Source organism: Staurois parvus, unplaced genomic scaffold, assembly GCF_062004578.1.
Source record: "Staurois parvus isolate SC_StPar_1 unplaced genomic scaffold, SC_StPar_1.0 ptg000445l, whole genome shotgun sequence".
Classification (NCBI taxonomy): Eukaryota; Metazoa; Chordata; class Amphibia; order Anura; family Ranidae; genus Staurois; species Staurois parvus.
The window spans coordinates 8,061,514-8,073,538 of record NW_028318241.1 but is presented as its reverse complement, the minus strand read 5'-3'; the positions used below and the strand labels follow the sequence as shown (position 1 = coordinate 8,073,538).

Genomic DNA, 12,025 nt, shown 5'->3' with positions numbered 1-12,025 from the left:
AAAGAAAGCAGAAATAGAGGCTCAGGCCGCACATAAGAAAGCAGAAATGGAGGCTCAGGCCGCACATAAGAAAGCAGAGAAAGAAGCTGAAGCCACACGCCAAAAGGCAGGAACTGAAGTTTTGGAAAAACAATGTGAGCATGCCACAGCCATGGCAAGGTTAAGGGTCTTAGAACAAGCTGCTAGTGAAAACAAAAGAGACAGCGGTTCCAGACACTCAGTTGTATCTTATGTCTCAGATTCTTCACACACACCTATCCAGAACATCAACTCCCTGTCACAGCAGCCAAAGTACTCAAAGTCCCTTCTCTGCACCTGATGTACCTCAAGACAATTTGCCCTTATATCCTCCAATACATCAGATTGCAGCATCTCAGCTAGCCACAGACACTGGTGTGTATTTAATAGACTGTCCATCATACTTTGGCACCAACAGAGTACCTCCTAGCAAACGTACTACTCTACAAAAGCAACATGCCAATGGACTTTAAGCCAGCTTCAGCATTGAATGCCTTATCAGCAACATATGTTCCCAAGTCACTCCACGTAAGTCCATCAACCGTCACAACCAACTCTGTTCCACCTGAAGTCATGCACCCAATATCTGGAAACACGGACATGTCACAGTTTGCAAAAATACATGCTCCGCGGAGAGCTTGTTAAGACAAGCCTCACCAACTTTGATGACAAGCCTGAAAATTACAGAGGCTGGAAATCTACTTTTAAAGGCCACAATGAGTGACCTAAACATCAATGCCACAGAGAAATTAGATCTACTCATCAGATGGCAAGGTCCCCAGTCTACGGAACGCATCAAAAGGCTCAAAGCAATTCATATTGACAACCCTGCTGCAGGCCTTAATGCTGCTTGGGGCAGACTTGAACATACCTTTGGCAGCCCAGAGGCCTTTGAAGAAGCTTTATTCAAAAGGTTGCAAAGTTTCCCAAGGATTTCTACAACCAACAATCTAAAGTTTCAAGAACTCAACGATGTTCTATTAGAGCTTCAGCTTGTTAAGGCTGACATCAACTTACCTGGTCTCAGTTACCTTGACATCTCTCACGGCATCAAATCTATTGTTCTCAAGATACCATATGGAATTTAACAAAGATGGGCAGCGCTTGGATCAAAGTATAAAGGAAGAACATAGGGTTGCTTTTCCTCCTTTCCTACTTCTGCGAGTTTATCAGAAGAATTGCAGACACTAAGAATGACCCAAGTTTCTCATATGGGGACTGTAACTTTCTCAGTACACTCTCTCCAAGACCTACAAACACACGTATGTTGCACAGAGACCATAGAGGTCCAGCATTAGTGAAAAGGACTAATGTTCTACCTGCACCTGCTACAATTCTTGAAAAGACTGATCAAAACAAGAAAATTGGAGGACCCAAATTGGCAATGTCCAATACATAACAAACCACATCCACTTAAGAAATGTATCAGTTTCAGAAACAAAACCCTCCAAGAACATAAGGAACTTTTGAAGAAATTTGGGGTTTGCTACAAATGCTGTGCCTCCACAGAACACTTTGCAAAGGACTGTAAAGCGATGAAATGTATAGAGTGTGACAGTGATGACCATGTGCAAGCTCTTCATCAATATTCACACAAATGCTACTACGCTCACAAACAATCTTCCACACAATGCAGCATATGCTCAGCGTCTGGATCTAGGATGGGTCATCATAGGCAATGTCTGCCTAGACAAGGAATGAAGATCCTACTAAGTCTCTTCCTTTAAAACACAAGTTCTGTCAAATGGACGAACAACTTGTTCTACACAATGACCACATAAATACTGTATATTGTGAAAGAAAGACTGTTTGAAAAAAGGTGCACAACGGCACATCATACAAGACAATAAGAAAGCTCTTAATCTCTGGGATGACAACATCGGCAACAGTGTTCGAGGTAACCATAGCACTCCGGCTGTGCTGACCCCTGCGATTTCCCCAAATGCGGGAAACTCGACTACATAATTTGTGGTAGTGGGGGACTGCATTCGCGCTCTCCCCTGATTCTTACTGGTCAATGATAGTTCAGCTAAAAGCTTTGTCTGACGACACACCGGGTGGGCTGCTCTTTCAGCTCCTGCTCCCTTCTCTCTAGCCTCTTTGCACCTGCATTGCATCCCTTGCCAAATGGCTTCTTCCGTGCATGACTTCACTCCCCATTTCTGCTACAGGACAATCGCCAACTCTGTAGGAACAGCCCCCTCCCGCTGCGCCATATTCCTATGCTTCCTTTCGTGGCAGGAAGCTTGCGCTGCTGCTGGATGCTTAAGGGCCGCCTCCTATGCAAATACATGTGCTGACGCAGTTTACACTGGGACTATTTCACAACTCCTTTGCGTCTCTCCAGACATTGGGGGGGAGAAGAAGAGAAGAAAAAAAAAAAACTACAACACTCCTGCTCCACTCTTTACACAGATGTGCATTGCTCTGTGGCCTAGCTCTGACTCCAGCTAGTTCTAGCAGATACCCAGAAAGCTCCCATAACGTGGACAAAGCGTGGCCCCAACCGGGGAGCACTAGCCGGTCCCTTCCAACTCATACTTACCTGGCAGGGGAGATACCATGATCATGAAGGTGGGTCGCACTGCTTGTAGTGTATCGCTAGCTCTGCTCTTGGTCTGAGCCAGGACATTTGTCAGGCTGCAGAGGTCACAGAGGTCGCCCCCCTTCTCCAGGGGAGGTAAGCACAGCCCCTGCCGACTAACCCCTTCATCTCTTTCCCATGATGGCTGAGATATCTATCTTTTCCATTAATGTGAGGAGCATCAAGGACGCGTCTAGGAGGCAGACTGTGCTGACCTTTCTTTCCACACAGCAGAGTGATGTGTACATGCTTCAGGAGTGCGCCCTTCCCCCTCTGAGGAGGTACACTCATTTGTCCTCCCAGTGGACCCACGGTCCCTCCTACTGGTCTGGGGGTGGCGATTGCAAGTCTGCAGGGGTAGCGGTTCTTATCAGGGGTGGACGTTTCACTGTTGACTCTGTCCACGAGCTCGTCTGTGGCCGCCTTTTGGTCATAGACGGCTCGTGGGCGTTTGGCTCATCAACGTGTACGCCTCCCCGGAGAAGAACGCGCTGCTGGAGCTTTTCCAAACCCTGCGGACGCAACTCGTCACAACGAGTGGTGATTTTAACTGTCCGATAGAGGAGGATGGGCGCAGCTCCAGCATAAGCAAAACTCGACGCCACCTCGAACCTGCTCCGAGAGGTGATTGCGGAGGCTTCCCTGCAGGACGCCGTGGGATCTGTGGGGCGCGGTTCCGTGAACTACTCATGGAGCTCCCCAGACGGATCTGTGCGTTCCAGGATTGACTTTGTGCTCACCTCCAGGGCAGTCAGGCACCGCGGGTTCCCTGCTTTTTCTCTGACCACAGGGCCATTCACTTTCGAGGTGACCTGGGAGAGGGCTTTGCCCCGGGCCCAGGCTCCTGGAAGCTGAATTGCACCCTGCTGGACGATGAGGAACTGCTAGCGGAGCTCAGGGAAATCTACGGTGGCTGGCGAGAGGAGAAGTCTTTCTTTCCTAAGGTAAGCGACTGGTGGGAGTTCGTGAAAGTCAAGCTGCGCAGCTTCTTTCAGGCCAGGGGACGCCAGCAAGTGTGTGCCAGGAGGAGGGAACTCAGGAGGCTGCAGCGTCAGCTGCAGTCCCTGCAGGACCTTCATCACTGTGGCTGGGACGTGAGGTAAGACCTGGAGGACACCAAGAAGTGCTTGAAAAAGCACTTTGAGGAAGAATCCAGGCACATTGTCTTCCGTGCCAAGGTGGAGCATCTCGAGAAAGGTGAGAAGTGTAACTCTTTCTTTTTCAGGAAACTCCACTCAGGACACACACCGCTGTCGGAGCTGCGCGACAAGACTGGAACACTCCAGAAGGGGAAGGAGGCCGTGATGGAAGTGGTCAGTGACTACTACTCCGACCTCTACTCCCCCAAAGAAACAAACACAGAAGCGGCCGACAGGTTCTTGTCAGGTATCTCTAATGCTATTGATCCTGCAGGTTTGTCGGCCACCAACGCCCCCTTGACGTTGGAGGAACTGCACTCTGCCGCTAAATCCTTTAGGCGAGGCAGGACCCCGGGCTGCGACGGTCTCCCAGCGGAGCTTTATGTAGCGCTGTGGGATCTCGTGGGCCCGGACCTGCTCGAGCTGTACGAGGAGATGGTGGTGGAGGGCAAGATGCCTCCTTCGTTGAGGGAGGGGATGATCACGATCCTGTACAAGCGTAAGGGGGAGAGATGTGACTTGAAAAATTGGTGTCCCATCTCTCTCTTGAACGTGGACTACAAGATCCTTGCCAAAGTTATGGCGAACAGGTTGAAGGCTGTCATCGGACAGATAATCCACCCGGATCAGACTTGTGGCATTCCTGGCCGCAGGATTGCGGACAGCCTAGCGCTTGTCCGGGACACGGTCCAGTACATCAAAGACCGCCGTGTGCACGCGGCCCTGGTCAGTCTTGACCAGGAAAAGGCCTTTGACCGTGTCTCCCATGGGTTTATGTGCAGAGCCCTGCGCAGGTTTGGTCTTGGGGAAATGTTCTGTTCGGTTGTGGATATGATGTATGACGGCATTTGTAGTTCCGTGCAGGTGAACGGCTGGAAGACTGACCCCTTCCCGGTCCTCTCCGGGGTCAGACAAGGCTGTCCTCTCTCACCTCTGCTTTTTGTTTGCTGTATAGAGCTCTTCGCCGAATGCATCAGACGGAATCCAGAGATCGGGGGAATCACCGCACCGGACCAGACAGACGGGAAGTGAAGTGCTCGCTCTACATGGACGACGTGACGGTGTTCTGTGCCAACCAGCGCTCCATCGACCTGCTCGTCCAGACCTGCGAGGACTTCGGCCAAGCTTCGGGGGCAAAGGTCAACTGCGGGAAGTCGGAAGTCATGCTCTTCGGAAAGTGGTTCCTGCCTTCTTCTGCATCCATGCCCTTTGGCATCAAGACAGACTTCATGAAGATTTTGGGAGTTTGGTTTGGTGCCGAGGGCGCAGCCCTGAAGTCTTGGGAGGAGAGACTGGCCAAGATGCGTCAAAAGTTTGGACTCTGGAGCCTCAGAGACCTCACCATCGAAGGGAAGACACTGGTACTCCGCAGCGAGATTCTCCCTGTGTTGCAGTACCTTGCCCAGGCCTGGCCCCCTCGGGTCAACACCTGTAAGGCCATCACCAGGGCGGTGTTTCACTTCATCTGGGGCTCCAAGATAGACAGAGTGAAGCGGGCAGTCATGTTCAAGGAACCCCTCAAGGGCGGTAAGGGCGTGCCCGACATCGCCACCCAGCTGAGGGTGTTCTTTGCTTGCAACTGCATCCGCAGAACTTTGCCAAGACGGATAATGGACTCTGGCGGGAACGCAATGTCTCGCTTCTTCCTGTTGCCTCTCTGGAGGTCCCTGGGATGGGACACTTGGGATAGTTCCATCCCCTACAACTGGGACACTCCTTGGTACTACTTGGATACCTTCAAGTTCATCAGGGAGCAAGGGCTGCAGGGAGTCAAGCCTGACTTGTGGAAGCCAAAGACTATCTACAAGCTCATCCGAGCCAGCGACATTGTGGAGTCGGTTCCAGGCCTGCCTTCAGACACCTGCAAGGTGGTCTGGAGGAATGTTTCTTCCAACATCCTCACCAACAGGCATAAAGACCTGGCATGGATGGCTATCCAGGGGGGACTGCCTCTCAGGACATTTATGCATGCCAGGAACCTGAGCAGATACAGACACTGCCCCTTCTGCATCATCCACGAGGAAACGTCTTACCACGTTTTCTGGGAGTGCTCATTTGCTCAGGCCCTGTTGGGGGCCCTGGAACCTGAACTCAAGGACTTTGTGCCACAGACAGCCATCACTCACTTTGGGGTGTTGAATGGACTGTTCTGTGGAACCTTTTCTCTGGAGGACATTGACGGCGCCTGGCGGGTGCTGTGCTGTTTTAAGGACACTTTATGGTGCGCCAGAAAGCGCCTCATCCACCGGCGGGAGAGGATGTCCATTGAGGACTGCCACAGACTGATCCTCAGTCTGCTCAGAGACTATTCCTTGATGGACTTTAAGGAGGAAGAGGACGTCTGAAGATTTCCCCCTTCCCCCTACTCCCCCTTGCGTGTCTTTGTCTTTTCAATAAAGCTTCGGGCCTGTGTTTCCCCCTTTCCTCCCCTTCCCCCCCCACACACCCGATGCCTATTGTGAATCGTGATTTTCAGTTTATCGTTTTTCTGCATGACATAGTGACTAGGAAATGTATATTGTATTAGGATGCTACAGTTTTTGGGGTAAGCGGCGTCATGCAGGACGTGGTGGTCCTGGGGATTCATCCTCCGCGCACATCACGTCAGGCATCATACCGCTGAGCGAATGTATTTATTTCTGAATGTATTTATCGTATGCTTGGAACTGTATTGCAATGTGGTGCGCTGCGTCGCAGTACAGGGTGAGATGTACCCCGATTACAAGTAACATGTTGTTTTTGATGCTTCTGCAATAAAAGTATCTTTTCAATCGCTAGCTCTGCTCTTTGGAGTGTGGGCTGGTTGCTGAGTTTTCCTGTGATCTTCAGTTCTGCTGACAGTGAAGGGTGAAGCTCTGCTATGGCGGCGGCCAGAAACGTGAAAATTCCGGCTTATGCGCGGGTTAATAATTCTGTCTGAATGGAGTTTGAAACAGAGAAGAGACAAGAAAAAGGCTTGGAGTACGTTGTCAAAGATTTGCTCTTTGGTTTGTTTCAGTTGACGCCGGACAAGATTCTTGCTCTACAGGATTACCACATCAGAGGAGTTTATGATATCACTTTTGTAAATAAGAGGACCTGCTCGGACTTTGTCAGGAAACTGCAGGAGTATCAAAACCACCAGTTATTGGACTGTGTAAAAGTCACCCCACATTATGAGGAAGAGGATTTGCGATCGCTTGTGGTGAAAATGTACAACCCAAATATACCTCAGGAGGACATTACCAGCTGGCTGTCCATATTTTGCGAGAAGGTAAAATTTTTACACAAAATTACCAACCAGTTTGGGTTATGGACTGGGAAAAGGAAATACCGTGTTTCGTTTAAAAAAGGCATTTTTCCTCCAGCACGCTTTAGCATTGGAAAATATAACGGGGACTTATTTTTTGATGGAATGGCCAGTTTTTGCCGCATATGCCATGTGTATGGCCATGCAACTGAGTTATGCAAGGAGAGTCACAGGTGCAGGAATTGTGACTCCTTTGAGCATGAGACTGTGATATGTCCCAAAGAAAAGCGTTGTAATTTTTGTCTTCGTCCGGGCCATGTCTATTCAAACTGCCCGCACCGCAACAACCCTGACAAATCGGGAAAAGCAGCTGATTCTCAGGGGGAGCCATCTGCTAAAATTGAGGAAACTGCTGGTCCAGCACCCACTACTGGCGATTTGGGGAATGTTACATGTGATCTGACTTCTGGCACTATTAAAGCAAGAGAACCTGCCAAAACAGAAAGTTCAGCTCCACACCCTGACCCAATGCAAGAGGAGGTAGCGGCTGTTTTGGAGGAGATGGAGGCTACAGCATCGGAGGGAGCACGGGAAGAGGAGCAGTGTTCAAATGTGATTGTAAAGCTACATGGAAGATCCAGAGAAGGAGAGCAGTTACTGGAAAAGAGTGAGTCTACTGTTGGTGATCATCCGGATCATGCTGCAGAATCAAAGGCCAAGAAACCACGGATGGGCTCAGCGAGTGTTGTTGGAGTACAAACAAAGGCTGAAGGGAGGTCATGGGCGGAGGTTGTAAAGTTCCCTGCCGGCAATGATTTAGAGAATATGGAGTCCAGTCTTTCTCCAGTGGATAATATGCCGAGCGATCTATTATTTGGAAATGAGACTGTTACTAGCCCAGTCGGTCTGGCATCTCCTGGGCAGAATTTCTTGAGCATTGACCTGGTCCACCAACTGACTGAGGTGATGGGAATGGATCCCTCTGAGAACAGTATGGATTTGCAGTAAGTCCCCTTTAAGAACTTTTTCTTTATTTCACCATGGCTGTTTTGAACGGTTTATCCTTTAATGTGCACTGCATAAAGAGCCAGCTAAGAAGAAGGACTGTGTTTAACTTTTTGGCGGCCTTTAATGTAAGTGTGTTTTTCCTGCAAGAATGTGCTATACCACACATGAGCAATTATGAAACCTTTGCAAAGGACTGGACTCATGGCCCTTCTGTGTGGTCAGGCTGCAATGTGAATAGGAATGCAGGAGTTGCTATTCTTTTTAAAGGGCCAGCCAAGATTCAGCATGTCCAAGAAATTGTGCCAGGGAGAGTTTTGTTTGTTACTGCTATTATTGATGGGATCAAGTGGAATCTTTTAAATGTGTATGCATCGCCACACCCAAAAGATCGTATTGAGATGTTTGAAACTTTGAATGTCCTTATGGCAAATACTAAACCAATGATTGTAGCAGGTGATTTTAACTGTGCTTTAAATCCCACAGACAGATACGGCTCAGGTGGTAGGATTACTGATAGATCAGCCAACCTTCTAAAAACCATTCTAACAGATTTAAAGTTTAAAGATGTCTTTACAACCTTCAATAAAAACACATCTTTAACTGAGAGGGTTACATGGAAAGGTAAAGATGCTGGGTCAAGAATTGATTATATTTTCGCTGTTAAGTATTTATTGCCATTGTCCTGTACACACAAAGAAAATGTGATTTCAGAGCACAAGGTGGTGATTTTCAAAGTTTCAAGCCCAGCTGAGCAAAAAGTGGGAAGGGGCTTTTGGAAGCTGAATAGCTCCTTGCTAGAAGGTGAGAAAGTGTATGAAGATTTCAGGAAGGTTTTTAAGGAATGGCAGACAGAAAGGTTGCACACTTTGGATATTCTGACATGGTGGGATATAGTAAAAGAGAGAATTAAACTTTTTTTCATAAAATTAAGGGTTCAAAGAGCTAAAGCAAAAAGGGATTTTTTTGATCATTTAAATACACAGCTACAAACTCTGTATAAACTTAAAGCAATTGGTTGCGATGTAGCTGATTACATAGCTGCAGCAAAAGAGAAGATTAAAAAAGATCTGGAGGAAAAAGCAAAGGAGGTCATTTTTAAAAGTCGTGTACAGCATGTAGAGGAGAATGAAAAATGTACTAGATACTTCTTTAGGAAAATCCACATGTCAAAGGAAATAATAACAGAAATAGAAGGGGAGAAATCCAGGAGTGGCATCATGGGAAAAGTTTTTGCCTTCTATCAATCCCTGTATGACACTAAAAATATTGATGCTGATTTCATGAATGACACACTCAAGGATATAACTATGGTTTTGAACCAAGATGATGCAGAGACCCTAACTGAGAGTTTAACTGAAGATGAGCTTTTAAGAACCATCCAAAGTTTTCAAAAAGGGAAAGTACCTGGCTTGGATGGGTTACCTATTGAATTTTACCTGCGGTTTTGGGATATTTTGAAAAGTGATTTGTTACACCTCTTTAGTAAATGTTTTCTGTGCATGGAGCTGCCCCGTTCTTGGAGGAGAGGAATCATTACTCTGCTTCCAAAGGAGGGAGATAAAGGCCAATTAAAGAACTGGAGGCCTATAACACTCCTAAACCTGGATTATAAAATCTTTTCCAAAGTCTTAGCAAACAGGCTGAAAAGAGTGATAGACAGAGTGATCCATAGTAACCAGGTGTGCGGTATCCCGGGGCGTAGAATTCACCACGTTACCAACCTTATTAGGGATTCTATTTGGTACACTGAAGACCGTAAGCAACGCCTGGCAATTCTGTCTTTAGATTTTGAAAAAGCGTTTGACCGCATATCACATGAGTATTTATTTAATGTTCTGCGCAAAATGGGTATTCCAGCTGGCTTCCTGTCCTCTTTAAAGTCATTATACAACAAATGTACCAGTCAGGTTCTAGTCAATGGTTTCATGACAGATGGGTTTAGCTTGAAGTGTGGTGTCAAGCAGGGATGCCCTTTATCACCATTACTATTTGTCTGTGCCATTGAGCCACTTTTATGCTCCATCAGGAAAGATAAGGTGATCAGAGGAGTCCATGTGCCAGGTAGTGGAGGGCTGCAGGTAAAAGTAACTGGCTACATGGATGATATTGCAATATTGTGCACTGACCCCGCATCTGTTAAAAGAGCAATTAGAAGAACAGAATATTTTTGTGGCGCTTCGGGATTTAAATTAAATGTAAATAAAAGCAGTATGATGGAAGTGGGGAATTGGGAGCCCTCTTTAGATTGCCAACTTCAAAAGAAGGAATCGATCAAAATCTTGGGCACTATTTTTACTTCTAAGAATGATGGAGAAGAGTCCTGGAATGTGGTCACGGAAAGGATAAACAGAAAGGTTATAGGCTGGACAATGCGACAGTTGACTATTGAAGGGAAGATTTTATTGATTAAAATGGTTCTGTTGCCTATTTTACTGTACATAGCTCTCACTTTCCCTCCAACAGATTTGCATTTGACTCAAGTTGTCCGGACGTGTTTTTTATTTGTCTGGGGCTCAAAGATGGAGAGGTTAAAAAGAATATACATGATGAAACCCCCAGAGAAAGGTGGAAAAGGTATGCCGAATATAAAGCGCTTTTTGCAAACAAAATACTTGGTTCTATGTCTTCAAGCCTACAATACGGATTGTTTTTGGTCTTTTTTTCTAAAGTACGCAGTAGGGTTTACGTTTAAGAAGCATGGTTGGTACGACTTATCGCTGAAGAGCCCATTCTGCTTTCACCCTCCATGGTTTTATAGCCTTTTGTCAACCATCATCTCTGACTTTAACTTGCAAGGTAAAACACTGGAAGAGCTCTCTAACAAGTTAAAGCTGAAACTGTATTTTAGTGCTGCAGAGACCGAGTCCGAAACAAAATAATTTTCAATTCTAACGAGGTACCAGTCAGAGAATGCATATCTTTGAGTTTTAGTGTAATGCATTTATACGTTTTGCTTGATGAGAAAAATCACAAACACAAAAGTAAACTATGGTGCAAAGAAACCTGGTCTAGACTTTCAATGTGATGTATTAATGAAATAACAGAATGGTTTGTATGTAAAGTGAAATCTGTACCAATCTTTATGCTTAACTTTGAATTTTGAACTTGTATACTATGATTTGCTTCAATAAAGTTATTTAAAAACGAAAAACAAAGGTGGTTCTCCCAGGGCGAGGCTCAACCATTGCACTCCGGCTGTGCTGACCCCTGCGATTTCCCCAAATGCGGGAAACTCGACTGCATAATTTGTGGTAGTGGGGGACTGCGTTCGCGCTCTCCCCTGATTCTTTCTGGTCAATGATAGTTCAGCTAAAAGCTTTGTCTGACGACACACCAGGTGGGCTGCTCTTTCAGCTCCTGCTCCCTTCTCTCTAGCCTCTTTGCACCTGCATTGCATCCCTTGCCAAATGGCTTCTTCCGTGCATGACTTCACTCCCCATTTCTGCTACAGGACAATCGCCAACTCTGTAGGAACAGCCCCCTCCCGCTGCGCCATATTCCTATGCTTCCTTTCGTGGCAGGAAGCTTGCGCTGCTGCTGGATGCTTAAGGGCCGCCTCCTATGCAAATACATGCGCTGACGCAGTTTACACTGGGACTATTTCGCAACTCCTTTGCGTCTCTCCAGACATTGGGGGGGAGAAGAAGAGAAGAAAAAAAAAAAAAACTACAACACTCCTGCTCCACTCTTTACACAGATGTGCATTGCTCTGTGGCCTAGCTCTGACAGATACCCAGAAAGCTCCCATAACGTGGACAAAGCGTGGCCCCAACCGGGGAGCACTAGCCGGTCCCTTCCAACTCATACTTACCTGGCAGGGGAGATACCATGATCACGAAGGTGGTTCTCCCAGGGCGAGGCTCAACCATTGCACTCCGGCTGTGCTAACCCCTGCGATTTCCCCAAATGCGGGAAACTCGACTGCATAATTTGTGGTAGTGGGGGACTGCGTTCGCGCTCTCCCCTGATTCTTTCTGGTCAATGATAGTTCAGCTAAAAGCTTTGTCTGACGACACACCGGGTGGGCTGCTCTTTCAGCTCCTGCTC

At 47.1% G+C, this 12,025-nt stretch overlaps 1 non-coding gene and 1 pseudogene across 1 annotated transcript; both read left to right on the top strand.

The window, feature by feature from the left end:
* The first annotated feature begins 11,126 nt into the window (after positions 1–11,126).
* On the top strand, positions 11,127–11,261 carry LOC149453918 (U1 spliceosomal RNA; annotated as a pseudogene).
* Positions 11,262–11,781: 520 nt separating this feature from the next.
* On the top strand, positions 11,782–11,945 carry LOC149453917 (U1 spliceosomal RNA). The gene has a single exon (XR_016314538.1). It is a non-coding gene; the product is annotated as a U1 spliceosomal RNA (small nuclear RNA).
* Positions 11,946–12,025: the final 80 nt, after the last annotated feature.